The sequence below is a fragment of the Pipistrellus kuhlii genome, unplaced genomic scaffold (assembly GCF_014108245.1).
Source record: "Pipistrellus kuhlii isolate mPipKuh1 unplaced genomic scaffold, mPipKuh1.p scaffold_m20_p_12, whole genome shotgun sequence".
Lineage (NCBI taxonomy): Eukaryota > Metazoa > Chordata > Mammalia > Chiroptera > Vespertilionidae > Pipistrellus > Pipistrellus kuhlii.
In genome coordinates this window covers 9,995,244-10,009,554 of record NW_023425427.1, presented here as the reverse complement: position 1 = coordinate 10,009,554, position 14,311 = coordinate 9,995,244, and the positions used below count along the sequence as shown (strand labels likewise).

The following is a 14,311-nucleotide window of genomic DNA, read 5'->3' as shown; positions in this document are numbered from 1 at the left end:
TTAAAAGCTATGAAATGTTCTCTAAGTAAAGCTTTTAGCAAATTTCACATTTTACGTACATAACATTTTGAAAGACACATTCTGCTGTTGAAGTTTTATTTCAGTACCAAATAAATTGTTTAGGAAAAATCCTTAAAAATTTTCCAAGTGCTTGGAAGATTTCATCCCCCCCCCCCCCCAAGTTTTGTTGATAGTAAGTAAAAATGATGGACTATTTTTTCTATTTGTAACTTATCTCTTACTTTTGGCTTTATAGACTCTTGTAAACCTCCATGGGCATTTGAAAACTGTTGTAAATGTCCCACAGTTGCTTGAAATGAAAATGTGTTTTCTATTTCCAGGAAATGGAATTTGAAATGTGTCTCTTAAGTCAATTCTATTAATTCTATCCTTAGTTGTCTTCTTCTATTGAATCTATTAAGTACTTCTGTCTGTTCCTTCTTATATTTGTTGTCCTTTTTTTTTTTTTTTTTCTTTACCTATTTGGTGTTGGGGGGGCATAATAGTATGATAAATCTTCATTGTGGATTGTACATTTTTACATTATGAACCATTTACCTTTGAACTTTGAAAATAATTTTTTTTCCCTTTACATCTGTGGATATTTTCTGCTTATTTTTTTGTAAAAATTAAGGGTAAACTTATAAACATTTTTATCTTGAATTTAAACCATGAGTAATATTAATCATAATCCCTACTTACCTTTTTAAAAATATATCTTTGATCATATTATTACTTTCAAACTTTATTTGTCATTTATATATGTATGGGTCTTTTGTAGACAAATGTAATTAGAGTTTGTTTTTTAATTTACTCTGGGGATATTTCCACAGTAGCAGTGTCTAATTCACATTTATTGATATAATAGACATACTTGTTTCTAATTAATTTTTTGCATTCACGTGCATCTTTCTGTGCAGTTTACCTTTGTCCTCTGCCTTTTACTTATATGGTCTTTGTTTCCTTTGATTAAAAAATTAAAAGCTACATAGTCTGTTTTTATTTTCAGTACTAATTAAATTTTAAACTTTAATTTATGCATTCTAATACTTTATTTGGGGATTTTAATTTTTTTTTTTTTTTACTTCAGAAAAAAAAAACCATCAAATATTTATGTCCTGCTATGAAAGTTGAGACATTCTCCAACTTAGATTTATCTTCTAATATCTCCCTCTCCCCCCGCCTCTTTATTTTTGTTATTATGCTTGAGGGTTCCCCCCAATTTTATATAATGTATTGTTATTATATGAGATTCTTTACTGTTCTTGTATTTATTACATTTAAGGAATTATAACTTTGTTTTGCAATTATTATAAATTATTTTATCTTAGTTCTAAATGTAAGTGGATTTGGTGCTCACATCCTCTGCTTGCCTCTAAATTTCCTGTTCTTGAGATCTTGATTGATTCTGAATCTTCTCTTGGTTGGATGATATTACATCACTGAGTAGATTTGGAAGAAGAGTTAATAAGTGCTGCATTCCCTGACAAATGGAAAAATGTGTTGTTATTATATGCATGGCTTCGAATTTAGCTGGAAACTGAATATTCCCATCTCTTGCTCTCTCTGTCTCAAGACTTCCCTGCTTTCTGCTCACTGGCTGTTACTGTGAAAAGGTCAGAGGCCGCCTGACCTTTTCCCCTGTCATTGATTCATTTTTAAATACCTTGATTTTTATAGAATTCCGTGTTTATCATTAATATGTCTCAATTTGATGGTTCTCTAAGTTTCCTGGAATAGCTGATATTCCTGTATTTCAACAAAGTTATTTCCTGCCACACGGATTTAGGCATATTTTGTTTGGCTCTGCTTTGTTTTGCTGTCTGCTTCTGGAATATCTTTTATCTGTATGTTGCATCTCTACTTTCAGACCTTCTTATCTGTCATCTCCTATACTTTCATCTACTTGTCCTTCTTTGCATTTTGTCGGTTTTTTGAAGACTGTTTTCCACCTCATCAACTTTGTTTCTGGTTTGTGGATTTTACCTCTTATTACGTTAATATATTTATTGGTTCTGCAATATCATTTTTGTCCTTGGTTTCTTTCTTCAACTGCCAGCTCCCCTTTCATCTCATTCTGATGTCTTATCATCTCATCTTTGATCTATTCTTTTCTAGTGCCTCTGTTAATTGTTGTGTGTACTTTTCTTCTGTGCCCTGTTCTTTCAAAATAGATAATTCATTGGCCTTTTTTTGTGCCCTGTTTCTTTCTGTCACTCCTTTCCCCTCCTTAGCCCCCCCTTTTTTTTTCTAACTTGTTAATCTTTGATTTGGACATATTTATCAGAACTTTCTCTTGGCTCCTAAACAATGAGGATGATACCTCTTTAAATGTCCTCCTAAAGCTCTGCTTAATTCTGCTTTCAGAACCTGATTTGGGGTCTTGGTGGTTTGTCTTTCTTCTGTAACCCCTTCGGCCGTCTACAAAGTCATGGTTACATTCCTGGGCAGGATACAGTTGAGAAACCATTGTCTTAAAGGAGGGGAATTCCTTGGACCTTCCAAATGTAGGTAAATATGTTTTTCCTACCTGGAGAAAAAAGATGGCCAATCGTGCAGATCTCAGCACCTTCTTAAATCCTTCTCTTCACTCTGATAAGGATTTCTTTTACAAGAGATATCCTTATGGAGAGTATTTCTGATACATTTTGATTTTTTACATTCAAATGGATATATCTACTGGAAATAGAGATAACTAAAGGATACACACACACACACACACACACACACACACACATAAATGTGGTAAAATACTCCATCTATGGTTGGTTTCAGAGCACAGTATATAATTCGAGCTTGAAATCCGGTATCGACAATATTATGGAATCACTGGTCTGAGCTGCTCACTAGCTGTGCCACGAGAAGACTGGCTTCCTGGCCAGGCATTTGAGGGATTGACTGCTCTTCTTCTTTCCGTTTTCAATGAACTGACCCTATATTTCCAGAGGCCCCCACCTTCCCCTCCAGGCTCATTCAGCCCGCCCCATCCGTGACTTTGTTGGCAGTGCACATTTTCCATAAGAAACAAGGCGATGTTCCTCATGGGGTAGATTTGGCAGACATAAAGCTACTACATAACCTTGCTCTGATTCCGTGAGGCTGGATTCTAAAGAAAGATAATTCAGTGTTATAGCTCTTGTTCTTCTGTGTATACCTTTGTCAGCAACTTTCAGTCTTCCAAATGTCTTTTCCAAGTATGAGCACACCGCTTGCATGCCTAAGGAGGTCTCCGAACAGTCAAGTGGCAGACGATGGGTTTTGCACCTTTTCAGTGACTGCCCTGAGTGTAGAATTCAGAGCAGGGGAGACACGGGGGCTTATTCTGGAATCTGCCGCCCCAGGGAATAAAGACTAGTCTTAATGAGAATATATGGGCATGAGTTTTAAGTCGGAATAGCTACTAATGAATTGAATAACATTTATGGAGTGTCTTTACTGCTACTTTACATTCTCAAACTATAGAATTCAAAAGTTGTTTCCCCTCCCTGGCTTTTTTTTTTCTTCTTTTTCTTTTTTCTTTTCTGGCTTTGGAGAGTTTGTGTCCCAGGAGCCTGGGGCAGGTTATTTTTCCTGAGACCTCAATTTCATGATCTGAAAAACGGATAGATTGAATCAGGTTGGATCACATGTTCTTTAGTATCTCCTCACTGTGAGCCTATAGACAATTTGCTTTCAGAATGAATTCTTCTGTTTGACTTAAGGAAAGCACAGTCCCATTGTTACAGTACTTTTCAAGGAGGCAAAGGAGAGAAATATATTTCCCTCCATGCAAGTGTGTAAAGAATGTGGAGGTAGGTATACGGGAGAATTGTTCCTTGGCCTTCCCAGAATCCTTGTAGACAAGCATTAAAAGGTTTCTGTGCAGGGAAGGCAACCAGATAGCTTCCAGGGTGGCTGCCGATGGTGATTCCAAGTGGCACCTCAGTTCAAGGGAGCTTAGCAAAGTTATAAATACGAGAGTGGAATGAGGCAACCAGAGCACCTTCCCCATGGATGATGACCAGGAAAAGGAAGATGGCCACTTACTCAAATATCAAGGACAAGTGGGGACTAAGAATTCCTAGTATCCCGGTGGTAGCGCATTTGTCACCGTGATGTGGCTTCCTGAGCTTCGGTCGGTGCAGTGCGGGGACTGTCACATAGCACCAGGTTTTGTTTTGTTTTTCTGGTCACAGGGGCTCTCTGGAATGACTTAGCTTCCTGAGTGTTTAGTTTGAGTTGGTACCATGGGTTAATTTTCTCCTGGAAAGCAGGCATGCAGATACTCATTCCTTACAAGATCCATTGGCCAGACCTGTGACTATAAGAAGCAAAAGTGATTTAGAATAGCCTGGGGCCCCATCCATTGGAGAAAAGGTAATTTTACACGTTGGACAGGAGAAAATAGGCATCATATTTTTCGCAGAAATTGTAGTTGAAAGCCACATGCCAAGTGTAGAATGTGATCATTTTCAATAACATTGACCCCTTACCCACAAAGCCCACACGATCATTAACAGTGCAAGGGCCTTATCGCTCAAAAAATCTTACTGAAAAGTTTTTAGTAAAAGACCCAAATCAGAAAATGAAAAGCTTGTGATATCCTATGACATGAAGGGCACTAGGATCATTTAGAAACATAGAGTCCTAAAATCTTTGAGTTAGGGAAGAACTGGCTGATTATCTAGTCCAGAGATTCCTCAGCCAGGACCCCAATGAAAGACATGTAAGGGCGGGTAGGTCATATGCAGAGACTGCTTGGGACAGGGTTTCCAGCCTCTGTACTGCAGTGACATCTTGGATCAGATCGACTCTTTGTTACTGGGGCTGTCCTGGACATTGTAGTATAGTTAGTAGAATCCCTGGCCTCCACCCATCAGATGTCAGTAGCACCTTCCTTCAATTGTGAGAACCAAAAATGTCCCCAGGTACCACCACATTTCCCCAGTGTGGGGTGAGGGGATAAAGAGGCTACACAATTGCCCCTGGTTGGGATGGCTGCTCTATGATAAGGTTAGTAGAAGAATCTAACTCTCAGGATAAGTCTTTTTTGTGTTCTGTTGGACTCCCATAATCAGAAGCTTTGATTCATTCATTCAACATATTTGCTGAGTGCTCATATGTATGAAGTAAATCCAGTACTAAAGATAGAAGTGCACGTAGACAGGCATGGGCCTGCTCTCAGAATGCTGATGTTCTAGGGGAGGGAGGCAAAACAGATGGGTATCATGTCAACCGTGAAGAAAGTAAAACAGCCTAGGGTGATCAGAAGTGAGTGCGGCCGAAACCGGTTTGGCTCAGTGGATAGAGTGCTGGCCTGCGGACTGAAAGGTCCCAGGTTCGATTCTGGTCAAGGGCATGTACCTTGGTTGTGGGCACATTCCCAGTAGGGGGTGTGCAGGAGGCAGTTGATCTATGTTTCTCTCTCATTGATGTTTCTAGCTTTCTATCCCTCTCTCTTCCTCTCTGTAAAAAAAAAAAAAAAAAAAAAAAAAAAAAAAAAAAAAAAAAAAAAAAAAATCAATAAAATATATATATATATTAAAAAAAAAAAAAAAAAGAAGAAGAAGAAGGAGGAGGAGACGAAGTAAGTGTGGGTTGTGGACAGGGGACTGGACTGGATTCCATGGGCTGGGGAGGGTGGGCTAATGCTAGATGGAGTTGTCAGGGAAAACCCCTTGGATAAAACCTTTCAGCCCATACCAGAATGATGAGGAGTCAGCCACGTAAAACTGGGCATTTGTCTCTGAATAATCATAATGAGGAAATGAATGAAGTTTGGGTGGGGAGGAGGAGTGGAATCTTTTGAAAATCTGAGAAGAACATCTTCTAAAACACAGCCTTTGTACCAAAAGGTGGAACATCATAATCTGATCTCTCCACTTAACAAAACGGCCCAAGGAAAGGCTTCTCAAAAAAGACTTGGCTGCAAGTGCAGACGGCAGGCAGGCAGCAGCATCACGCCTGCTGGGAACACATTCTTGCACTTGCTAGGCAGGCTTTGCTGTATGTCTGTCACTGGTTTCTAGAACAGGCCAATAGTGAATACGCTGGAAAACCTAGGTTTGTGGGGCAAAGGTGAGATTTATCACGAAGGACTCATGGAATGTGAGCCTGAGCCAAGCACCTGAGCACTGCAGTGTTTTCACACACTGATGCATTCTGCTGTTGGGTTGACAGACAAATGTCTTCACCTTCCGTTTAGAAGTTTTTTTGGGGGTGCAGTGATTTTTAGGAGTGAACTTACTGAAAAAGTAGAATGGGAATTGTGAAGGGGAGAGAGATTCCTTAGCTATCTTTAAAAAAAAAAATCCTAATTCTTGGGTATCTGCTGGTCTCATCCATAAACACATACTGTGTGTGTTCGTTTGTTTTCATATTATTTTATTTAATAAAGTTTTATTAATGGGCCTGAATGAGCCCAGTGTTAGCTTATTTTATTAAAAAAATATTTTTATTGATTTCAGAGAGGAAAGAAGAGGGAAAGGGAAACAGAAACATCAATGATGAGAGTCATTGATCGACTGCCTCCACATGCCCCCCAACTGGGGATTAAGCCTGCAACCCAGATATGTGTCCTTGACCGGAATTGAACCTGGGACCCCTCAGTCTGCAGGCCAACACTCGTATCCACTGAGCCAAACCGGCTAGGGCAATGTGTTAGTTTAATTTGAAGGGAGAAGAGCCTAATGGCTTCTGCTAAAGGGGAGAAGATGGGGAGAAAATGACCATCTCCTTGGGGAGGAAGAATTATCAATGTGGTCATGATCTACACTAGGGGTGTCAAACTCAATCAGAGAAGGGGCCAAAATCTAAAATCCAGCCTAAATCGCGGGCCGAATGGTTTACTGAACAGTCATAAACTGTCATTGTGATGGAAACGCAGCGGAGTGCAGTGATGACAGCGCGGTGCGGGCCACATTGCAAGGCCTGGTGGGACGGATTTGGCCCCCGGGCCTTGTGTTTGACACATGTGATCTACACCATCCCAGTCCTTCCGGTCTGCTTCGGGCTTTATCTGATCAGGAGCCATGGTTTGGAGAGGGACAGACAGACCCAGGTACCAGGCTTGAGTAATCAGTTTTATCAGATACAAAAATGTAGATTGGAAAGGTCATTGCATTGCTTGGACCAGGGCCTTGAGTGCCACTGATAAAGGCAGAAGTGGGAGGGAGAGTTCTCATCTAAAGGAAGTGACGTGTCTGACTTTTCTGAGCAAACCAAGAGCCTAGAAGGTGGTGAGCCAGCCTCAGAGGAATGGGATCGGGACAGTTGTGGGCTTTTCCCCAAATGAAAAGAGTTGTAACCAAACTTCCTTATATTGTCCACATTGCCCACCATGCATCCTTTGCATGAATGCTAACTGAGATAAGGTATGTTGTTAAAATGGTTTCTGGATTCGTTCACTGACAATGTAGAATTGAAACCTTTTGTGCCAGAAACGGCTCTATGGCCATGGCTTGAGGTCCGTCAGGCGTCTCAAACCCACAGAAGAGGGACCCCGTGCACAGCGTAGTCTTTCGTGACGTGGCAAATGCCTTGTACCACAGCTTCTGCTTAGTCTGCGTCTTAATCAGTTCTGTAATGAAGACCCAGCAGCGTATCTGCAACTTCCCTTTAATTTTACAATTTTTATAATGAGAGTTCTTGTAGTGTGAAAAGTGTCTGTAGAAACCCAGCCAGCACTTGCAAGAGTCTAGGAAAGGAGCACCGTGATTTTCTGCCTCTGCTGTGCGGGTGGGGGTTGGGCCAGGAGGAGAGAAATCCGTTTTCTCTGGCTCTAAAGGCGAGGGTGAGAATGGTCTCGGCGTTTCCAAGGAACTTCCCGATGGGACCACGCCATTTCAGAGAATTCGGTCAACATCAAGAGTGGGTTTCTGCCGTTGGAAAGAATGAGACGAGCTGGGATCTCGTTGGTCATGGTTGTCTTTTGAGAATTTTAGTGCAAGGGAAGGCGTTTTGTTTTGTTTCTCCGGGAGAATACTGCCAGGGCTCTTCTCAGAATGAGAGTTATCTCGTGCACTGAAGGTCCATTCCCCTTCACAGACAATGAAGCCTGAAGCTGCTGAGATACCACCCTGCTTCCTCCCTTTCTTTCCCCGTCCCTTCTCTCCTCTTTTATCTCCTCGTTCGAATCACACGCTTCCTTTTCTAAGGACAGGGGAGCTGGCAGACTGCCTGTTGGCTTGTTGGCCTCAGTTAGCCTTATATCATTGCAAAGGAATGTGTGAATTCTCCAGAAGGTATGTACTATCTCTTTCTGTATTAGACACTCACTTTTATAACAGGTCACTCAGCCCGAATCACCACTTATTTACATACCTGGCATTTTTGTAGTCGCTTGGATTACATCCCTAGGTGCTCATCCATTTTAACGATGATCTCAAAGGTATCTGTTAATGAAATATTACTCCAGCGTGCTCTGTCATACTTGAAAACTTTATGCAGGAGAACAAAGCTAAAATAGATGACCTGAAGACTAGCTTTCTTGGCTGCCAGAAGGTTGACTGGGTTATTAATCTGCAGATTGCCTGCTTCAGACTTTGCATTTCATGTACAAGGTTCCACTCACAGATGGGCCAGGCCGGCCACGTAGCACAGAGACCACATGCATTGGCGGGACTCAAGGTCTCATGGCATTTCTCTGCTTCTATGTAAATTCAGCCTCCTATTGGGGGTTACATATGTGGTTGCAAATTAATTCTTTCTCTTCTGAAAATTTGGTTTTGAAGAACAGCTGTGTCTCCCTTCTGAATTCCTTAATTATTTATCCTCCCTGATATGTTAAACCTTTCATTAGTGTGGTGATTGCCAAGAGTACACAGAACTGCTTAGATCATGTAGCAAACAGTATAAACATTTGATAGGACATTTGAAGACACCACATGGTGAGCTGGGATCTATAGTAGTACCAAATGCTGTGAGATCGATGGAGGTAGCTTGTTTTGGATGTTCTTTGTTGGTTTATTTTGCCAGCAGATCTCCTCTATTAATTTGGAGTGCACATGCTCATATCTGAGTTCAAATTAAATTTTTTAAAAAATTACATATATATGTATTATATGAAAGCGAGCGAGCGAGAGAGAGAGAGATACTATATTTGCATTTTAAAATATCAGGACTCCCACTTTGACCATGCTGATAAGTGATATCGAACACCGAGCGCTAACCTTTCAGACCTCACGGACCACCGGTGGTCATGGCGACCACTGATATAGAACACCCCTTGTTGCTAAGAGTAGCAACCCAACAGTCACCCCTCCCCCATTTTCCACTCTATGCATGAAAATTCCTCCCAAACCATGGTCCTGAGGGGTTTGCAAATAGAAACATTAACCTCCCCACACACCCCACAGCTCTTTGACCTCTTCGTGTCAACAGTTTCTGATCTGCCAAAACCGGTTTGGCTCAGTGGATAGAGTGTCAGCCTGGGGACTGGAAGGTCTCGGGTTCGATTCCTGTCAGGGGCATGTACGTTGGTTGCAGGCACATCCCCGGTGGGGGGCGTGCAGGAGGCAGCTAGCTGATCGATGTTTCTCTCTCATCGATGTTTCTTTTATTTATTTATTTATTTATTTATTTTTTATTTTATTGTTTTTGTACAGAGAGGAAGGGAGAGAGATAGAGAGCTAGAAACATTGATCTCTCATTGATGTTTCTAACTGTATATCTCTCCAACTCTCTCCTCCTCTCTGTAAGAAATCAATAAAATATATATTTTAAAAAAAAACAGTTTCTGATCTGCAAAAACATTTGTAGGAAGATCTTTAAGCTCCATATTTCTGTTTTTCTAGCTGAGCTATTCCAAAATGTATGTATCCTACTACCTGTCCTTGGGTAATTGTGTCTTCCACTGGTAGGACAGGAAAGTAAGAATGGTACAGACAACAGGTGCTAAAACTAAAGCCCTTGATTAGAATTGGGATTCGAGAGAGCCGAGGAGCTCGCTGACTTTAAATGGAACTAAGTTTCTGGAGTGGACAGAGGAAAAGCACCTGATGGCATTTCTGGTTCTGGTCCTCCAAGGCTCTGAAGGTTGTAATTAGTTGCCAATGAGTCCCTGTGGTGGGGGTGCTTCACAGCTTTATTTCCGGTCTGCAGTCCTACTGTCAGAGGACAGGTTAGATCCAGGCAAGGCCTGCGTGTTTAATTTGGGCCCAGCCTGAGGACAATTGGGATTTTGACTTCAAGACTGCTCCTGGGCCATGCAGACTTAAAGAGCAGTGCCAGAACTCTGTGAACCATCAGGGCACCTCCCCTACCTCCAGTTACTCCTGGGCAGTGGGTTGGAAGAAACTCGCCATGGAGCTATGGATTGTCCCCTTTCACCTTCACAGGAAGACAGCGGAGGCCTGGTGGATCCCAGGAGTTCTGAGCACAGAGTGTGTGGGCAGACGGTACATATTCACACTGGTGTTCTTAAGGTGGAGGAAGAGTGGCCTATTCCCATAACTCCCCTTCCCCCATTTTTATGCGTGTATTCCAGAGCTTTAACAAAACCTTTGGATTTGTTTGAAATGTGACTTGAAGAGTTTGTCAAATATGGAGAATTGGATTTGGGGTTACCCATCAAAACCCCACATTTTGATGTCTTTTTGTTTATAATTTTTTACCTTTACCTCTTTCTTCTTCTTCCTCTTCTTAAAGAATACCCTTCAGCATTTCATGTAATCCTGGTTTGTTGCTGATGAACTCATTTATCTTTTTCTTGTCTGTGAAGCTCTTTATCTGACCTTCAATTCTGAATGATAGCTTTGCTGGGTAGAGTAATCTTGGTTGTAGGCAACAAGTGAATCTAAAAGTCAAGAGAATAAAAAAAAAATCTGAAGAACAAAATGGACTGATGAATATAATAGAATCAGGGACATAGAAAGGGATTGGACTAACAATTCACAGGGAGAAAGGGGTTTGAAGGGTGCTGGAAGAGATGGACAAAATCTTACACCTATGGATGAAGACAGTGGCAGGGGTAAAGGCGTGGGGTGGGGTTGGGAATCAGGTGGAGGGGAGTTATGGGGGAGGGGGGAAGAGGAACACCTGTAATAATCTGAACAATAAAGATTTATTATTTAAAAAAAATAAAAAATAAAAACAAAACCCACATTTTGAACTCACAAAACTATAAATGTGAATTGAACGAATCAACAGCTGATAGATAATAAGAACTGGCGAGTAATGAGTAATCGGATGGCCTACGGCCGTGGTCAGCAAACTGCGGCTCATGAGCCACATGTGGCTCTTTGGCCCCTTGAGTGTGGCTCTTCCACAAAACACCACAGCCTGGGCCAGTCTATTTTGAAGAAGTGGCGTTAGAAGAAGTTTAAGTTTAAAAATCTTGGCTCTCAAAAGAAATTTCAATCGTTGTACTGTTGATATTTGGCTCTGTTAACTAATGAGTTTGCCAACCACTGGTCTAGGGCTTCCAGGTTAGGAGGACCTAGCACATTCGTGTGAGGTTATGAGAGAATGAATCCATAGTCACCTAGCCAGGTGTCCTCATGGGTGGTGCTCAGAGTCTAGTCCCCTGATAGAAGTACTGTATGAGGAATAGGAGACATAGGGAGTGGGAAGGGTGCTTGTTTGATTTGTAGATTCATCTCATTGTCTTTTGAAATAACCTTTCTTTTTAGTTAATTTAGAAGCTGCTGCTTCTGCCTTTGATTTTGCTGATTTGGTCAGTGAGGGGGGAAAACTATGGCTAATCTCATTATCACAGTATTTTTTAAATGAAGTAAGTAGATGTGAGATCAAGGCTTTTGATTTTTAAACTCCACTTTCATAGTAGATCAGCCTAGATTTCGCCTTTTTAGGGTTGTTGCTCTTTCTGGGTTGTTGGAACAGTCAATTTCGCAAAACCTGTTTCTCATCTCTCTCCTTGTTGTTGGTTTCTCAGAGGATTACCATCTGCTGCAAAAACATCCTCTGGTTGATAGATATGGCCATCCTTGGGTCCAGTTTTCATTGTCTCTCCCCTCCCCTTCCACCTCCTTCTCTGCCTTCTCACACCTCCTCGGTCTCACAAACACATCAAGTTTTCTGTTTTCTTTGATTGTTCGGGCCATGCTGGCAATTTCTGTTTCCTTCTGTCGGTGCACGTCCTCAGGAGAAATGTGTACACAAAGACAAAATGGCTTTCAAAGGAGGCGACATCCTCATTTCTGTACTTGGTGCAGACATCAAATTGAAGGCCACTCAGCTGTCCCCGACGCTGGTTCTCTCGGCAGCCTGGAGATTAACCTCCTCCAAGGCTCTGAGCTATTTTTGAGGTGGAGGCTTGCAACAACATTAAAGCTAGAACCCATTAGGAAATCACTTTCATCATCTCTTCTTTTTTTTCCCAAATCAGTGGCTTTTTTTTTCTTTTTTTTTTTCTGATCTCCTAACCCTTTAATCTCCTTTGTAGCAGAACAAGGAGACTGTTGGTTTGTGTTTGCATCCGGTGAAGTTAAAATCCTTAGCAGCCTTGGAAGAGCCCGAGGTGTTTGTGGGCTGCACGGAGAGATGGGTTTCCTCTCTAGGTGGACGCCTTCACGCCGAAGGTGCCCCACTCTCCTTGTGCAGAACCATCATTTGTGTTGATGTCGCTCAAAACCGGGCTCCAACTTCCCCAAAAGACACGCAGCAGAAAAGCTTTTGTTGCATTATTTCTAAAGGCTTGAAGTTTCGAAGGGAAGAGATTTTGTTTTCCTCCCGGCTACACAATGGAGCTTTCAGAGAACCTCTTTTAAAAGGAATAGCTACAGCCTTTGTGTAGAAGGGTGTGTCTGCTGGCAGGGTCTGCTGAGGCAGACAGACTGGCTGGTGATTAACAAAGGTCATTAGACTTTGGAATCTGGCAGGCAGCATCGGATGGTATGTCTTCTGCGTGTGTGGAAGGACGACTCCCAAGAAGCCAAGGCATTCTGGAGGTTCCCCCACCCTGGGCCCTCCCTCCCCCCCAATCCTGCTGGTGCGTAGGGTCTGGTCCAGGGTCGCCCTGTAAGAACCAGTGCTCTGCTGGGACTGAGGGACAAGCCTATCAATCATGGGATCACAGGACCTTCGGAAGTCTTGGTGCGTGACCTGTGAGGAAGAGAGAGGTGCAGAGCTTTTTGGGGAAAGGAATGAAAACAGTTTGTTCTTTGTTGGGAGGAGAAAAGCCCAGGAGGAGCCCGGGCTCTGCTCTTGGAGGCTCCTTGCAGATCGTCAGCCCAGAGAATCCATGTTGTGCTTGGAGCTAAAATGGCTGCGCTGAAGCTCAGGAAGAGGGCAGCTTAGCCAGTCTTCGGGCTCCAGTGACGCAGGGCTCCTATCTCTTCAAAGTGTGATAAACACATTTGGCAGAGCTGTGGCTTGTTTGGCCGAGATGAAAGGACTAAGCTTGGGGGATGGGGAGTGCTCACTGGATGATCTGCTTTCTTTCTTGCCTTTTTTTTTTTTTTTCTCTCTCTCCCCCTTCCCTATGAAGTGTTCTAAATGCAGGAGTCGTCTGCACCATGGAAAAATTTGTTTTCAGGTCTAATGGACTGTGCGAGAGGAGTGGGGTGGGGCCTGGGTGGCTGCTGTAATCCGATCCAAAGCTGATAGCAACCCTCTTCCACATGATTTGGGTTGGTGCTTCTTCGACCTAAAAGCTTGTGTATCTGGAATATTGAGACTTGGTTAGCTGAAAAGACTCTGGTTCAATGTTTATTGAAAAAAAAGGATAGATTGCCCCTGGGGAGAGAAGAGGAGGTGAATGTCTGCACCTCGCTCTGCAAGCCCTGTCTGTCTGGAGCTGGACTTGCCAGGAGCTATTTTAGTAGGCTATCTGCAGGAGCATGCCTTCATGGAAAATCCTCCCTCATTGGCCGCTTCTACCACATGGACGTCCTGCTAGACTTTGTTCTCTCCCGCAGGCATAAGGTATCTTCTCCCATGGAAGTAGAGAAAGTCGCTGCACAATAAAAGGGTGGAGAGATTTGTTTGTTCTCGGGCATGTGGTTCTAGATTGCAACGACTCAGTCGAGTTTGGGGTGAGTGAGCTCCATGAACTAGCTCACTCATTCAGGTACCCGTAGGTTATCTCCACTCAGAATATATGTTGCGATAGGAAGAAGGTCTGTACCTTCTCCATTTTTAACTTCTTACTGACGGGATTGCCCATTGAGTTAGTGGGAAGCTGTCTCTATATTTATATCCCATTTTTTTAAAATAGCAGAAGGAAGGTAGCTGGGCAAGATTTTAAAATTATTCTACCTCGGGTCCACAGCCTGTGTGTGTGTGTGTGTGTGTGTGTGTGTGTGTGTTCAAATGTACACTTCACATTTGTAAAGGAGAGAAATAGGAAAAGATTGTAAAAAGTCATGACTCA

At 42.3% G+C, this 14,311-nt stretch overlaps 1 protein-coding gene across 12 annotated transcripts in view; it reads left to right on the top strand.

Moving 5' to 3' along the window:
- The window catches only part of ZNF462 (zinc finger protein 462), a 135,001-nt gene that overhangs the window by 37,527 nt on the left and 83,163 nt on the right, over positions 1–14,311 (top strand). The gene's annotated exons all lie outside the window — the stretch shown is intronic.